At 39.2% G+C, this 18,603-nt stretch overlaps 1 long non-coding RNA gene across 1 annotated transcript in view; it reads right to left on the bottom strand.

Moving 5' to 3' along the window:
* Positions 1-735: 735 nt before the first annotated feature.
* Positions 736-18,603, bottom strand: part of LOC136673278 (uncharacterized) — a 30,263-nt gene continuing 12,395 nt past the window's right edge. Inside the window, exon 3 of the long non-coding RNA XR_010795916.1 lies at positions 736-1,063. This is a non-coding gene — a long non-coding RNA (uncharacterized lncRNA). The remainder of the gene's footprint in view (positions 1,064-18,603) is intronic.

Here is an 18,603-nt window from a genome sequence, read left to right as displayed (position 1 = left end):
ATTCTCCATAGCAATGGCAATCACACATGTTCCTCCACAGTGATCTGACAGATTTAATTCACTGACAGCGCCATCAGACCTGTACAGGTACATAACTGATAGGAGAATCATTAGACACTAATGGAGGATGAGGCTGATAGGGGTGGTCTGCAGTCGCTACAAGCCATCACTGGTGAAAAATCTCAATTATAATCTTTCACTCTTAATCCAAACCCAGTTAATCAAAATGTGCCATAGAAGTAAAATACATAAATAATAACATAGACAGAATCAAGTGCCAGAATTTCAAGTTAATCTCTGCCATTTGTCAGGCCTTCAGGAGTTAGTCTGATGTCCTAATACAACACATTAGCCATAAATATGCCATGGATCTCACTGTAAAACTGCAACATTCAGGGTAACATTTTTTATCTAAAATGATCAAAATTATTCATGTGAATGAGCATTAGCTTAGCACTAAGACAACAGCAGAATTCCATAGAAGAATTACCATAATTCAGCATTATCTTTAAGATAAATACATGTTTTTTCTGTTATTTTTAACCCATTATACTGTCACTCCTCCATATAACATGCATAAGTTAAAACAAAATGATCACTGTTAGCTTTTAATAACAACAGTGTAACCACAGAAGCATTGTAATTATTATTATCATTAATTACATATTGTTTGATTAATAAAGGAGTGCCCTTTATAAAGACGTAACACTGTTTCACTCAGTGAGCCAGGGGTCAGTACTTGGCCAGCTGTAAGCTAAAAGTAGGACAGCACAGTGGTTTGTGTTGCTGCAGGAACATAAAGCAGGAGGCACGTGCACAAATGTAAAATCCTGGTTGGATGAATTTTTCACAAGCAGCATCTGAATGGGATTAAGATTGTGGTGTATGTGCAACCGACTACCGCCGGCAAGGTGTGTGCGCTCCCACCTGAAGCAGCATTTACAGATCTTTTGATTTTTAAAAAGCAGCTCACGTGGGCTCCTGAGGACAGTGATGGGTAATGATTGTCTTTTCACCTGCAGCCTGGAAGCACCCTCTCTCCACACCTCGCCGATGAAAACAGCTGAAAAAGAAAAAACAAGAAAGAATTCCTCTGGACTCAGCTGAGGGGGCCCTGATGAAAAATACATACACTCAGTGAAATCCATTTTTCATACCTCAGACATAAACAGGGACCTGCTCGAAAATACCGAGCACTGAGGAGAATTGGGTGGATTCTTCCACCAAACATTTTCTGTGGAGGTGTGAGGTTATGAAAGAATCAGGCCATGACCTTGGGAAGAAATCACCTAACCACATTTGTTATACAATGCATTATTTAAGCATGCATTGCCTGTGCATTACAAGACTGAAATACATGTTTAACTGTAATGAAAGGCATTGAGAGGGCTTTGACGAGTCAGAATTGTTCACAGTTGTGATGACGTCAAAAAAAAGTTAGATGAAAAGCGTATGGATCCGGAGGGGTGTCAGATTTCAGCGCTGTTAACTTTTTAGTTTACTACATCATTAGAACACAGCAGATGTCCATGGACTAATAGAAATGTTCTGAAATTAAGGTTATTAAGGTTTTTTCTTTTTTCTTTTCTTTTTTTTTTTTTTTGGAGAAGAATGCTTTTTGCTTTACAACAGATAATTTTTTAAATTAATTTCAGCTGCATCACAGTTTCACCACTGTCCAAATTTCATGCAGACAACCTGAAGAAATTTGAGGGTTGCTGGTAATTTGAGAGAGTGAAGTGTATATGCATGTGTTTCAGAAACTGTGATTCTTGATTCCTATTTTCAAAACTGCACTGTAAAAAATGCTGTAAATTTACAGCAAGTCTGCTACAGTATTTTATTGTAAATCACAGTATTTACAGTAAATTATTGTATTATTCAATTACAGTAATATGCTGTAAATTTGAAATACAGTAGTGTTCCTGTAAAACTACGGTAAATGCTTGGGAACCCTTCTGCCAGTATTTTACTGTAAAATTTACAAGAAAATGTTTACAGTGTGTATAAAATTTGTTTCTCTACAACACACCATTTCACAACTTAGTAGGGCTTTGTTTAACTCTCAGAAGTTTGAAAAAGGCAGGCATTTTGAAAACTGATATTTAATCTGGCACTTCAGTTGTGTGTGTGTGTGTGTGTGTGTGTGTGAGATTGTATCATTACATGTAATTACGCTGACATTCATTTCATATTTCATTAAAAAAACAATAATATTTATTATGGAACACAAGTCCTGATGTCTGAAAACAGCACCATCAGCATTTTATTATTAGCCAGAAGGCTAAAATGAGAATGTATTGCTGAAATTAATTTACTTGGGCAGAGTAAAAACATGCTGCCAACTTGGCTGGAATCTTCTTTCTGTCTTTTTTATTTGCGTGAGTAGTATTATTTCTTTATTTTGGCTGTATGTTTTAAAGATGGTTCAGGGCTACTGCTTCATGAGAGAGAGAGAGAGAGAGAGAGAGAGAAAGAAAATAATAATAATAATAATAACCCCCCCTCCCTCAAAAAAGGCCTTAAGTTTGCTCGGCTGAAATGATTTGCTTTGACAAATTTAACAGCTCTTTTTACCCCCTTTCCAAATGCACTTGTCACTCAGCATTAGCTCTACTCATTAATGACAATGGGAAAGTTTATCTTAGCCACACATTTAAAATCATCCTCTGCTTACAATGGAGCTCAAAAATCTTCCACCAAATAGAAGGCGGATCTACTTACACAAGCCCCCCTTTTTTGAAGTAGTGTTACTCTTTATGCCCCCGGCCGCGAACAATCTTTTCACAACAATAAAGTACATTCTTCGCTGATCAATACGCGTTATCTGTGCTCTAGTACGTCTCTATGAAGCCTCTTTCAATGGCTACCTGTGAGGCACAAGACTCAGAGGGTCTCCAAATAAAATAAAAAGTCTCCACAATAGATTTCATTATTAGTATAGAGTTTTTGGGCAGGCATTAGCTAATCAACCTTCATTAGGGCAATTACTTCAGGAAATAAAATACTATGTGTACTATCGTTGTATCCTCTTTGTCATGAAACACCAACAGCAGCTTACAGGAACAGATCACAGCATTAGAACAAAGCAGCAGTGATAGAGGGATACAAAACACCTCTCCATTTTGTGGTAATCCACTTTTTAACATAACGTTGTGTCAAAAAACGAAAAGACCAATAGAGGCCCAGAACTGCTTGGGTTTGAATCATTATTTATTCACTTAGCAATGAATTTTTTAGTGTTGATGTATTATGATAATAAAATATAACCAAAGATAATACATAAATAATACAAATATAGTACAAACAAACAGACTAACATTTTAAAAGCCATTTATTTCAGACTAAACTGATATTAGGAATTGCTAAAACTCTGTGATTAGAAAGTTTAATTATTCTTGGTTCCTGTGATTTACATTTTGGCCAAAAATACAGTATGTCGCTAATTTAAGACTTTTTCTTTGTGTGCTGAAATAAGGGACAGACATTCACTAATGTTTAATAATTGGAAACAGACAGGAAGGGCCCAAATTAAAAACATTATGTGGTTGAATTCAATATTTTCCAATGCACAAGTTGCATAAGTAGTAGTTGGTAAATGTGCTTTATCTACTGGCAAAATCCATAGGTTGAAAGCATAGTGTAATATAATAAAACAGAATATATTGTTAGTGATTTACATTCATATCCTTCATATCTATAGAAAATATTTGCTTTAAAACAACCTATTTTAAGAGTGGGCTAATGTGCCAAAACACTTGCATCTGATTAGTTTTACTACAATTCCTACATTTTTATAAATGTTTAGATACTAATGTTTTATAAATGTTGATATTTTACCGGTATCAGCAGAAATGCACATGGAATGGTCATTGGCAAGGACCCACAATACCCATATAGGTTCATCCTTGGTGTACGGTCCCTGAGGATATTTCATATCATAAAAACCCTATTTCTCTCAGGGGTCATTACATGCTGTGAATGTTGTACTTTGCACTGAAGCGTATCATGGATGCTCTTCCACAATATGTATTTCAGTCAACATGCAGTAGACGAAGTTATTCCCTGATAAAACAAGGCTGCAACAGATATTCCCACACAACCTAATTCAGACTCGTTTTATGGTCACTTGTGTTGTTAAAAGCTTGTATCTTTGAAACGGAGGTGAAAGAGCGGGTTCTATTATGGTTCGTTAGAAAACATAACAGTACACAGAACCATGACATCTCAAATAATCACTCAGATACTGATGATTAAACTGTACATCACCATTGCAACCTTGCAGATAAAATGGTTTAATCTCCTTGTTACTAGGCACAGCACACACTTTGGCAAAGAGAGTAGAGGGAAGAGAAGATAAGACTTTATTGATCTCAAATGAAAGTGCAAGCGCCAGAGTAGCATAACTATTGCTCAAGGGTGGATGTAATTGGTCAGAAGAACTATTAAATAGGAAAGTCATATCGAGAGGAAACCTTTAACCTATCAGCAGTGTGTTTGGCCAAATAATCATACATTATGAATACAGTAAAAATGTAGATATGTTTGTGTTAATAGAACATAGTAATATTAGGGTTAGACTCACACAGGTCTGGTTCTGTATTTCTTGTTGCACTCAGTAAACCATAGAATGACTTAAACAAGGCACTGGATGGTAGCTGTTACAATGTGCATTAATGACTTAATCACATACGAATCACATTTTTATAACTCACATTGGAAAACAGTTAAATGACAGTTTCACTTACTTATTGTACTCAGGAAAGCTGAATATTTATACAACACTTTAAATATTTTTATAACACTTTACAAAATTACTATCAACTTACTACAGGTAGAATTCATCTCATGTTTTTGTATTATCCTCCATTTTGTCAGATCTGTATGTGCCTATAATATACTGGATGTCTAACAACTCTTGGCATCTTTAGCAGCTGTAAATGCTGGAGGAGAGAAGTAATTTTTCATTTTATTTTCACATAATATAGTAACATTAATGAACACTTACATCCAAGTATACATTAATGTAACAATGCTTCCTTTTCGTAATTTCACCATAAAACACTTACAAACTTAAAGCACCTGGCACTTACAAATAGTGTAAATAATCTAAAACAATACAGATGTAATGAATAACAGTCAAGAAAGAGCATTTATCCAGAGATTAAGCACCTGTACCTCAACCAAATCGTACTTGCCAATCAATGTGACTAATTTGTAAACATTTCCCTCCACATTCCAACAGGATGATGCTATTGCTGCACCACGTCAGCCCCCCCCCCCCCCACCCCCCACCACCACCACCCCCCGACCCATGCCTCGCCTCCCTCAAACTCCAAAACTCTCGTCCAACAAAACAGCCAGGCCCACGCTGGCAGCCAGGGCCTTGGAACGGGACACAAGCTGTGGGAAAGTTATTTTTAAGAGGAATGCCAGCGGAGACAAAGCAGGAATCGCTCCTGGCTACGGAGCTCTATGGGTCTGGATCAAAACGCCACCTCTGGACTTCCCCCTCTGAATACAGCCCAGATGAGGGGTGGAGATTAACAGCTCCCGGTCAGCGAGTTATATCTAACCCTCCATCAGACACATGTCCACCACTGCTGCAGGACGAGTGGACTTCTGACCACGTTTCTGAGGATCAGAACAAAAATGTTCTGGTTGTCTCTGCTCCGTTATAAAGAAAATAATGTTATAGTCTTCCTGCTCTCTGGATGGTGCACTGCAGTCTCACAGATCCACAGTCACATGCAACAGATTCGAAATCTAAAAGATAGTAGATAGAAGCTAACATAACATATGTGTCTTGATTTGTTCCTATAATGATCAGGGATGTCTAAACCTTTGCACACTGTACATCTAATTCCTCCTGAAACCATAGCTTTATCTCACTGTTTTGTAGCATTGTCTTATAAATGATGACATGCAAGACATCGACTTTATGTCATAAGAATGTCTTCACTCAAACCCTCTTTCTATTTATATTTATTTTATGGCATCATGAAAATATTGTCACCGTAGAACACGACTGCGAATTAGAAACAGGCAACAGATTCCCACGACAACGTTGCTGTGGATTGGACTTCTTACATAAGCCACCAAAAGCAGGTTCATCCTAAATCAAGCTAATGTCTTGGTACAGCTTGAAAGTTCCCACTTAGGGAGGAGAGCAAATGCAATAAAGCCATTTCACTCACCCTTGATCCTCTTTAGCACAAAATCACACAGGCACATGAAACAAAGACCTGTGCATTATGGATGAGGTTTGATGTATGTTCAGAAGACTTTGCTGTGTCTGTTTGGGAGAGATGGGGCAAGGGTAAAGGCTGCCAAAACTGTAGCAATGTAACATTCAGAAAGGTTCTTTCTTTTTTTATAGCTTACATAAAGAGTCAAGTCAAACTCTGATTACAGGTCGAGGACTGGTAATGGAGAGATGTATTTAGTGTGTGAATGTTTGTTTGACTCATCTGTTTCTCTGAGAAATATTCCTCAATGCTCTGGTCTTGAAACATTTCACCAGACACTTAGGTTAGTTTATGCTTTAGCTTTAATGTTGTACATTACATTTTATAAATCCTGGGGATGGTCTTTCATCTTCGTCAGCCTCTACATTGGAGAGTTATGCTGTCTTGAGTATTTGGCATTATTGATATTTGAACTTGTGCTCTGACAGACATCTTGCACCATTATTTAGTGTTCCCTAATTATTGGCAAACTATATTAAATGCTCAGAAAGGCTCATAATTATTAATAATCAATAATGTAATTATTAATTGTAATGACAGCCCCATATCTCCCACCCTATCCATAACTCTAAACAAAAGTACAAAGCAAACTGTAAACTCCAAAGGGTTATAAACAGCCATCACTAACAGTTTACAGTGCTTTTTTAAAATGTATTTAACGTTACACTTATATAGTACCTTTCTAAAAATCCAAGGACGCTTTACGATCAACACAACATTCAATCCACACACACACTGGCTCACACAGTGCTGTTTCTGCAGCTTTATTTTGGGAACAGAAAAATATCGTGCTGAATATACATTGAGATCACGGAGGTAAGAGTAACATCAACGCAAGCCTAATTAGGTTTATTGGTGGCTAGGCTTGTGGTAAAGAGAGAGCCTATAACATCAAAAAAATTTTACTTATTGTAGAAACATGTTCAAGACTCATTCATTCATTATCTGTAACCCTTATCCAGTTCTGGGACGCAGTGGGTCCAGAACCTACCTGGAATCAAGCAAGGCAGGAATACACCTTGGAGGGGGCGCCAGTCCTTCACAGGGCAACACCCACTCACACATTCACTCGGACACTCACACATATGGACACTTTTGAGTCGCCAATCCACCTACCAACGTGTGTTTTTGGACTGTGGGAGGAAACCCGAGCACCCGGAGGAAACCCACGCAGACACAGGGAGAACACACCACACTCCTCACAGACAGTCACCCGGAGGAAACTCACGCAGACACAGGGAGAACACACCACACTCCTCACAGACAGTCACCCGGAGGAAACTCACGCAGACACAGGGAGAACACACCAAACTCCTAACAGACATGCAGACACAGGGAGAACACACCACACTCTTCACAGTCATCCGGAGGAATCCCACACAGACACAGGGAGAACACACCAAACTCCTAACAGACAGTCACCCGGAGGAAACTCACGCAGACACAGGGAGAACACACCACACTCCTCACAGACAGTCACCCGGAGGAAACCCATGCAGACACAGGGAGAACACACCACACTCTTCACAGACAGTCACCCGGAGGAAACCCATGCAGACACAGGGAGAACACACCACACTCTTCACAGACAGTCATCCGGAGGAATCCCACGCAGATACAGGGAGAACACACCACACTCCTCACAGACACTCACCCGGAGCGGGAATCGAACCCACAACCTCCAGGTCCCTGGAGCTGTGTGACTGCGACACTACCTGCTGCGCCACCGTTCCACTACTCATGTTAGTATATTTTTGCCAGGTTTAAGCCTCTTAGCATGTGAATACTAACCAGACGGCTTTCAGCAAATGTGCCGCTAGTACCTTCTGAAGGGAGGATGCTTATCAGCTAAGAATTTAATTGCTAAAAGCAGACAGAGGCAAAAACCGTAATGTAGTAGAGAGACAGACTCTTTAGTCCACTCTCTGTTTAATTAGAACAAACCTGGAATTCACTTAAGCAGTCATCTGACTTTAAGCACTCGAAATGGCACCCTGCTGTGTCTTGTGTTATACTTAAGAACACAGGAGAAACACGCTCTAGCCTTGACTTTAAACCCATCTCTCTCTCTCTATCTCCCTCTCCTCCCCACTTGCTCTCTCCATCTCCGCTCGCCTCGTCCTCACGTCTCTTCTCATCTTCCTTCTTCCCTTCGCCTCCTTTTTCCTCCCTTTCGTTCTTGCTCTCTTCCTCCTTGCCCCCTCTGCCCACTCTTCTGGAGCCTAGCAGGCCGATGCCAACATGCTTCAGGTTAGATCGCGGCCAATAGCAGGAGGGATGGCATGACAGCAGCTGACAAAACAGCTCAGGGAAGAGCGCGATTCCAGGTGACATGAACCTGAACTGGCGACCCTGGCTCCTGCAGCCAGGCCTCAGGCACCAGCTCCTGACAGTATAAATTGCAGGCAGTTTGTTAAGGATTAGGATACACAAAATATTACAGGGCTGTATTAATTTAGACATACAGTTGTATGTAAAGTTCTGAGCACTCCTGGTCACATTTTCTAAGTGCTCCATTACAGTGAGCAATCATCAGCCGCACTGTTGCTGTTTATTTACTAAATTTAACCAACAAAAAATATCTGCAAATGTTAATATTTGATGTTATTCCCCCAAAATGTGGAAATGAAGTAAACAGGGGGCAGTAATGTGTACAAAAGTGCATTCTTAATACTGTTCAAATCATGTCCTTAGACCAGGGGAGACTTAAACCATTTAAAGTGTGTTAGGTCTTATTCAATTAATAATTGGATACTCTGGTTAATACTAAGAACTATACAAGCTATGCACTGTAAAAAATGTCTTTTAAATTTTACAGTAAAATGCTGGCAGCAGAGTTCCCAGCCATTTACTGTATTTTTACAGGAACACTACTGTATTTCAAATTTACAGCATATTACTGTAATTGTATAATACAATAATTTACTGTAAATAATGTGATTTACAATAAAATACTGTAGCAGACTCACTGTAAATTTACAGCAATTTGTTACAGTGTGACTGTGGGATACATAATTCAATCAGTTACTCCAAAGTAAACTTGACATACATCTTTTTCCTTAGACAGCACCAATATATGACTTCCCAATCATCCTAAAGAAGCTTTGCACCATTAATAAATGTTTAAGTTATGAAGTGCGATCCACTGCAGATGACTTTTTGAACGTGGTTTGAATGATTCACAATAACAAACAGCCCATGAGAACATTTATGAGTCTTAAAGGCACAACGACAAAAACAGTCTGAAATACAAATGCATTACAATATCAAATACAAATAAAGTCCTGTATAACAGCGTTTAAAACTACAACGTATAAAAATATCCATTATTTGTAGCTCACAATATCAGACGTTCTGCTTTTTCTTTCCTTTTCCTTACTACTCTCAATTTTTTATTTATTTTTAATATACTTCTGTTGGTGTGTTGTGTCTGTCCTGTGTATTTTCCCCATCATGTCCACTCCCATATAAAAGCTCCTCCTCAGCTGACCTAAATTGCCACAAAGCATAGGGTCAAAGAGGAGTGACACGGGCAGTGTCAGAGATGACCTCCTCACCTGTCTCCTACCGAAGCCTCTTTAAGTACAGTTTAATTACACTCGACAGTTTTGTATCCTCAGCTTGGTTTTAGCTCAGCTGCGACAGAAGAGCAGGACGCTGGCGTTTCCCGTAATCCCTCTACAGCACACAGCTCCTGACCGAGGCTAAGGTTAATACTGGCCTCAGGCGATCGCCTGCACCAGGCCTAATAACTGCACATCAACCTACACCTGAACTCTTCCAGTCTGACACAAAATATGTGAACTGGGCCAAGCTGGAGCCTCACAGCACTGGAATCTGTGAAGAGCATCTACATTGTAAATATACACACTATCAGTATCTCTATTGGAAGTGTGAATATATATCATCAAAACTTATATGTATGCATTTCACATTTAATTTCAATCACAATTTCTTTAGATTTAGTACAGATTCCACTATTTTTGACTCCATATTGAAATGATCCCACATTTGGACTTCGAAAGAGCAGTCTGGACCGGTTCAGTTACCTTCTCTTGTGATGAAAACTATTTTTGTGGACCAGATCCTGCCCTTATATAACTAACCCTTTCTGATTACTCTTAATGTCTCTTTACCAGAGGTTTTTACCATGAAAATAAGACAAGTGACCAAGGATGTCCTGCTCTAACAACACATTCAGCAATGAGTCATAGTTGGAATATCACTGTGGATAACCCCATTGCCCTCAACCCAGTCAGGCATACCACACCATACCAATTATAGCCCTTTTCCACCAAAAGAACTCTGATTCTTGAACTGGTTCCTTTCGAGCGTACAAGAACCTTGGTGATTTGTAGCGAACCGGCCGCATTTACACCAGTTTTAGTGGAACCGAGGATATGTCACAGAAGTGAGAATAGGTCAGAGCATATAGACGACTTGTGAGCGTTTGTGCTGTTGTTACAGACATGGATCGACTTTTGGTGATAAGAAGACATAGAAGACTGCACAGTACATTCTTCGTGGGGGTGTTGCCATTGCTCCTTGCTCCTGTACAATTAGACACACCCACAGATGTCTTCATGGCTCGTGCTGTAAAAAGCCCACTATTCTTTGGTTTACACAGCGAATTAACTTTTTGGGATCCGGAGCCTGATTTGATTGGTGGAAACTAGGTTCGCAAAACGGAATGAAACCTGTTCCACGTTGGCGGAAAAGCGCTATTAGAGTCCTTGGGCAACACGCCTAATGCTACATTCACCATGTTTTTGCCATAATTAAAAAGTCACCCTGGATAAAGTGCCAGCCAAATGCAGTAAGTGGAAATGTTTTACTTGTTTTGGACATTTTAAGCAAAGGGAGGTTTTGGTTGCTTCACTCACGATAGACTTTTTTTTGAGTGACAGTGGGTAGAGTTTTAAAACAAGCCCTAATTAAAAGTTTTAAAGCCAACAACACTGAAGATGACTAATGCAGGAGTTCTCTCTCAGTGCCTTCAGTCAAGACCCCCAAGAATTCAACAATTAGCACCGAGACAGCCAAGCCGCACAGTCGCCTTCAGCAGCAAACAGCCTCCAACTGACCTCGCTCACATACTGAACCTGTCAATCTTCTGTCACGCTGCACACCCAAACTAATTAACTTACAATACACAAGGGATCCGCAGAAAACAAGGAAAACTGCCTCCAATCACTCTGTGAAAACTGTGTTGAATAAACAAACACCTGTATACTGAAGTCTTCTTGGATTCTGTGCTCTGCCAGATCAGAGTCAAAGTATTTACATTTACATTGTGCGGACCTTATAAAAACTGAGCCACAAGAAATTGGGCATGAATGAAGTTAAAGAATGATGAACTATGTTGTCTTGATGTAAATATATTGACTAGATGCAATTATATATTATATGATATTGCATTAAATCTAGGATATAAAATGGCTTTTTAGCAAAAGCTTGCATCTCTATGGAGAATTAGCAAAATGCAACTAAATGCAAATGTTACCAAAGGATGGTGTACCATAAGGTTCTGTGTTAGAACCTCTACTATTTACATCATATTCTACTATTCACATTTTCCATGAACATGGCACATACATATATTTGTTTAAAACTTGCACTACTATTTGTATAAATAGTGTTTAACTATGTTGACATAATAAAACATGCTTTTCTTTAATAAGAATATACTGCAGTCAACAATAAATTTTCAACTCTTGAAATAATAAATAATATAGTATCAGAAATCAAACACGTTTTAAACAAAAGGTTACATCTACATTCCCTCCCTATTCAAACACTAGGACCATGGACATTGCTTCTAAAAACATACGCCAAGACGTGTGACCATCCTCTCGGTCAAACGATCAGAAAATCAAAGGCAATTGGGCTGACTGGAGGCCGGCCTTAATGCCCCCTGATTGTGGAGCTGTAAGCTGGTTTTGTGTGAGCACTCAGGAACGCCGTGGCTTTAGCAGGAGGGAGATTAGCAGCCCGGGCTTGGCCTCCAATCCTTTGCCTTTGCCGATGCCTGCAGGCTCTTTGAAGTGGGCCCATCATACCTGGCATTGCAGCAGTGAGAACTAGTGTGGTGTCAGCTCTAATCAGCGAGCCTGTCTGTACATGGGGAACCCAGGCTCGCACTAATTGGCCCAATTGAGGATTATACCCTTTTGCTGCAGATTCAAGACAATCATTTAGTCAAATGGGTCTTTTTTTTATCTCTCACTCATTAAGATTCCTACAATTTTTTTCCTCCCTCTCTTTTCTTGTGTGATAGAATTAGAAAGAGACATTTTCAAGTAAATTTTGTATCTGAGATTTGTTGGTTAGTGTTTAGTCACTTACTTTATAATATAATAATCAAAATATTTCACTGGATACACACTATAGTTCAACCCCTTGTGTTTTGACCCAAGGGTTGAGTTGTAACACATTGACGTAATAGTGGATGGGGTTATAACTGATGTAACGTGAAAGTACACAGAGAAAAACAACAACAACATTGACAAACCTAATGATGGCCATTGCCCAAATATCAAAACAAAAATACCTCTAACTTAGTGGCACAACAACAAAACACAGATACGAAAAATTCCAGTCATTATATTGGCCTCATCACAGTACAGAGACAGGACTAGCGCTAATTTAAAAACGACTATTTTAATTATCTACTGAACCAAGTATTTGAATCTCAAGCATTTGATACCATAAAGCTCAACACAGTATAGAAACATTTGTTTGGGTCACAGAAGTAGCATTTGATTAGATCTTACCTCTGATCAAATACTGTGTAAATGTAAATAGCAAATCATCTGCACTTACAAAATAGATTATGGTGAACCACAAGACTCTGTATTTATTATATTCTCATCCTATATAATACTATTAGATAATGTTATGCGTAAAAAGTTGTATCACTTATCCGTGAACAACCTTGGTGTTAAAATAGCTGTAACAAATCTAAATAATCAAAATAGCGCTTAGTTACGACATGGACAATTATTACAATGCTCTGCTTTCTGGATGTTCCAGTAAAGGCCTAAACTAGCAGAGATATCACTAGGTTTTCTGATACTGAAAACTTAAGTAGCTGGTGCTACTGATACTGATCCCGTATGTACTTATTCGAGCAACATTAAGTAAGATTTTTTTGGTTGTTCATGGATTCCCTATACAGTGTAAATCACTTTTACACTACTGTCCTGAGGTCAGTGTGGCAAGGGATGGGAGGGGGTGATTTCCGACCCTCCTTCAAAAGATACATAGTGCAGTTTCTGCTGTGCTGAGCCTGGAGTACCAAAGACAGGGCCTGCTGTTACAGGTCAGAGAAGCATCACAATGCTTCTTTAAAGATTACATTTTGCAGTGTGATTATCTAACGGCAGGTTATCGTGTTTAAACTGCCCAATCACTCCACTGACCCCCAGCAAAAGAATTCACAGACATTAACATCACAGACTGAGTTAGTGCCATTTCAGGAGAGATTTGTTACATGAACGCATTGTTTTTTTTCCATTATGACTAAAGGCTGTTTCTAATCAACAGCAAATAAAAGACTGACACAATACAAATTAAACATCTTCTACAAACCACCACCTGGAAAGAAAAGATTTAACAATATCTGCAAAAACAGATATTACAGGCTTAATTCCCTAAACCACTCATTTGAATGAATATACAAACACTAAAAAACCACAAGTAGATCGTGAAATAGACACACAGAGACAGGTAGATAAACAGATGGCAAGAGTGAGAGTGAATAAGAAATAACCAAGAACAATAAAAGGAAAGCAGAACTGTACTGAGAGGAAATGACTACCCTGTGACTCACTAAAACCCTTCTAAATAATGCATCTGTAAAAACTTAAATCTTAGCAGAGCCTTTTTTTCATTCAGCAGGAGACATTAATGTAACAGCCAAGGCTATTTAGAATTCATGAAGCATCATAAAATTCGACAGGAACACAGTGGGTCATGTTTGTAACATTAGGGTCAATTAGAGAGCCTGTTAAAGCCAATAGACAATCAGTAATAGAATGCATTGTAATTATAATGATGTGTAAAACAGTAAAAGTTTGCAGTTCCCCAACACTTCCTTTAAAACTTGTAATGGAAGGCAAACATACAGTATTCGCTTTCAATTTAGACCCAAAACCTCACTAATTTCCAAGCAGACTAATATCTCAGAGTAATTTAAGTGTTGCAGATATTTCAAAAATTCCCCAAATTTTATTTAAGTTTTTTGCAAAATTAACAAAAACTAGAACCTGTGATTTGTTTACTCACGCAAAGCTTTATTAATCTGACAAAAATGGCGTCTAAATGGCGGCCTATGCCATCCCACTGTACTCCTCCTCAAAGTACTTCTCCAATAGTAACTTCAGTAGTAACCCATGACATTTGTCTTTTGCCACATTAACATTCAAAGTTTTATGAAAACACATCTCCCTATCAACAGCATTTACAGTAAAACATAGTGGAACAATTTGACTAGGACCAATTTTTACCAGCATTTTCATTATATTACTACAAATTTTGATTCTGGGATCCTGACTCCTGCAACTGTCTAAGCTCAAAACGGATCTCACACTTTCTGAGTGAATAGGATGGACCAAGATATACCCCAATCATTTATCATGATCCCAACCTATTTGGGTGTCTGATAGCAACAAGACAGAACGTGGAGGGGCAGTTAGTGTTTTCAAGAGTGTTTAGGTGCCCACTGGTATTTCATAAAACCTTTGACTTTGGCTAGCTTCACATGTCCCAGATTAAGCGTGTACTAAGCCTTCAACATTCCAGCTCAGTACCATCAGTGTTTCTATTTCCAATTTCTGAACTGTATTAAACCACAATATATTGGGATTGGGATGTTGCTGTCATGGGCACAAGGGACGCCACAGGTAATGTCCCTGGGTCACAAGCTTCAGGGTTCTAGGATTGTGGGTTCTCCTTGTGTCCATGTGGGTTTCCACTGGGTGCTCTGATTTCTTTCCACAGTCCAAAACACACAGTGGTAGGTGGACTGGTGACTCATGAGTGTCCATAGATGTTAGTGCATGTTGTTCTGCGATAGACTGGCGCCCCATTGGTTTGAAAGTAGTTCTCTCATTAAAATACCCTGCATGGATCTCACAAATACATCACATCAGCCTTTAGACTCTGCCACTGATGTACAGATTAATAGACACATAATGATACGTTAATGTTGCTGTTAATTATCACTAGCAGCATGGCATTAACCTTAAATAGTTGTCCAATATTCTGTTATATATTCGCAACAGAAACTGCTGGTGCTGACAGCAGACAGGCCATCAAGAAACGATGAAGGCCCTTAAGTCTCTTAATCAAGTGGTCAGCTCAAGAGGCCATAGGGTCAGCTCAGGGCCACAATGGTCATTTGAGGGTGAAGTCCCAAACACCAAAGCAGTGCCAACCCAATACAGCCACCAGCAAGTGAAAAGGGTGTGTGTGTGTGTGTGGGGGGGGGGGGGGTGGTATGCTAATTATGCACGAATAGAAGCCCATTCTTATGTGAAACAGGGGCCTGGCCCTAAGCCTCTTTACTCCCCGAGGACGATCAAATGGGACAGTGTCGTCAGTGATGCCCCCTGGTTTCATTATCTTGTCTCTGTTACATTGACATGGGACAGATAAGTACCACGTCACCCGGGGACCCTCCTGTGTCCCGGCACGTTTGATCTTTCACGCTCGGCCGCTCCAGGCCAGGGGACATAATTAGGGCCTGAGGAGGAGACGTTAACTGGGTTTTAATGATATATCAAAATATTCAATTATTATCATCCCATTTGGGATGTGGTAATTCAAATCTCAGTAAGAATTCAGAGTGGGGAAAAAAAGGTAAACAGGACGCTAAGTAAATAGCGCTTTTGCTAATGTTTCCCTGCAAAGCTCACACCAGGACAACATGTTTACACAGTTCTAATCTTCGCAAAAAACAATAGTAGTGCCAGTGGAATTTTCCTTAATTTATTTACTTATGTTGTGTGTGAACAGGTTAAATAAGATAATATTTTTAAAAACTCTACCAGTGGATATTAACAACACAATCACAACCCCTAAAATAAACAGTGTCCATTTTGGAGTTTGTGATTGATAGGTTTCATACCATCCCACCTCTGCTGGAACAACTACAGCATTCACACTTACATTCAGCTGGGTTGGCTTTTCGAGAGGATCCCTAAAAAAGATGCTATAGAGAGAAAAGCCCGGCACAGCCTTTAAGACGCTACCTCTGGCCACCCACACAAGCTTAGCAGCCATTATAAGCCTCTAATGCTTCAATAAAAGAGAGATTACTGATTGAGAGTGAATACAATTGGGGCCGAATGATCTAAACCCATGGCCCCTTACAGCAAGGAGCAGCAAGCAAACAAAACAGCACAAGTTGGAGAGTCTGGCCTCTCAAAACACTAACCAGATATTTACGATCAATTAAACCTCCTCATGCACAGATGACCACAGCAAAATGTCTTGAGGCAGATAATGGTAAAAAAATGTGACTTTACACAGCTATGTCCATTTAGTCTAGTCATGGGCTAGTACACCAACTTGATTTCTAAAGGTTTAGGGCTAATGACTGAATACGGAAACACACAAGGCCCGAATGAGACTGTTTTAAAGGCTAAGCACACTTAATGGACCTCCATGAATATTTCACATTATTTTAGTTACTGACATATATAAGTATGAATTAAAATGAAAATAGCTGCTTAATTTGCTTTAAACTGACAATTTTATTAAATTGACGGAAAAACCCGAGCTCGCTACAGAAATTCTTGAACGCAACCGTGACGTCACTGATGGACAACAGCTGAACAACGCTGCGGTAAAACACCGTTATGACTGACTGTTATGACAGTATCTAGCTAGCTAAATAACCAACATTATTCATGACAATAGCCTAGCAATAAGCTAAACTCAGATTTAGAGGTACCGTTATTCTTGTAAATGTGATCGAAGTCGAACTCGAATTCATCCGACATTATAAACCTCCGTATTGCAGCTACGTAGCCGAGTATAATCTGAGCCACCGAGTTTAGCAAGTCAAGCTACCGTTAACTAACACCAACTAAAACAGGTGAAGTAAGTGATCTTACCCTGTTTACCTCCATGTTACAGAGGCTCTTGAACACCTTTTGTTGGTTTCCTTACATGCCCATATTGTTGGAAAAGCGCCAGTGAAATGAGCTACAGATAACGGAGTGAGCGGATGGTCCTTTCCAAAGTGCCCGTTTAAAGTTGACAAATTTAGTCCATTTTCTGGATATTTTGGGATCTTTGGGCCATTTGTGCACAGATGTCCCACTGTACATTGAATTATTGCAGCCAAAAACAACACACCTTTTCATCATTTTGCATTAAATTAAGTGCAACTTCTAGAGTTGTTGTCCACCATCTACGTCACAGGCAAGACACCTATTAGAGTTTCCGAACACCTTTGGATTGTGGAGGGGGCGGGGGGGAACAACGGTCTTTTAAACCTTATTCCTTGAATTAGTAAGAAATAACATGTTTTCTGAATATCAATAAACAAGTTAGGAACTCAAATTCCTCTGTATTTGTTTGACACTTTCATAGAGCTGGTGCTTAGCCTTTAAAATGGGAGTCACATTATTGAAATCACCCACCACAAACTTTAACACTCACATGACCCAGAAGTGTATTACTAAAATATACAAATGGCTTTAACGTTTTAAAGTTGCATATGTGTGGGTTTATATATTTTAGACAATAAGTATTCAATAACCATATCTGCCTGTGAGGAATTGTCCAACAACTCTAAATTACCACTAATTAGAGGATTTATTCATTCATTCATTAATTCATTCATTCATCTTCTGTAACAGATTCATCCTAGTCAGGGTTGTGGTGGTTTGGAGCCTACTTCGAATCAAGGAACACACCCTGGATAGAGCACCATTTGATCACACTATTATTACATTAATCAGTATTAGATATGTGAATATTATTGATGATGGATAAGTAAGCATTAACTGTAAAAGACAATTATATTGTATCACAGAACAAGTGGCCAAACTGATACCACACTTTCACCAACAAATCTCTGGTCCTGGTTCCAGTGGATAAGGGGCCAGAGTGATTAGAACCTGACGCATACTAGCTCCATCAAACCAAAGCCACAGAGCAAGGGTGTGAGAAGCTTTTTGAGCTTTCGGCTTAATCTTATATCAGTTCCTACTCCCTATTTAGTTGCACTACAGAACTCAATATATTACATCTTCTATAAACATGTAGGGGGCTAAACTCTGTGTGTTTATTTAGATGTCCGAGCTTGGTTGCACACACACACACACACACACACCACTTTGAG

Source organism: Hoplias malabaricus, chromosome 17 (assembly GCF_029633855.1).
Source record: "Hoplias malabaricus isolate fHopMal1 chromosome 17, fHopMal1.hap1, whole genome shotgun sequence".
Lineage (NCBI taxonomy): Eukaryota > Metazoa > Chordata > Actinopteri > Characiformes > Erythrinidae > Hoplias > Hoplias malabaricus.
The sequence above is the reverse complement of the archived record's forward strand: the minus strand, read 5'-3'. Positions and strand labels throughout refer to the sequence as shown.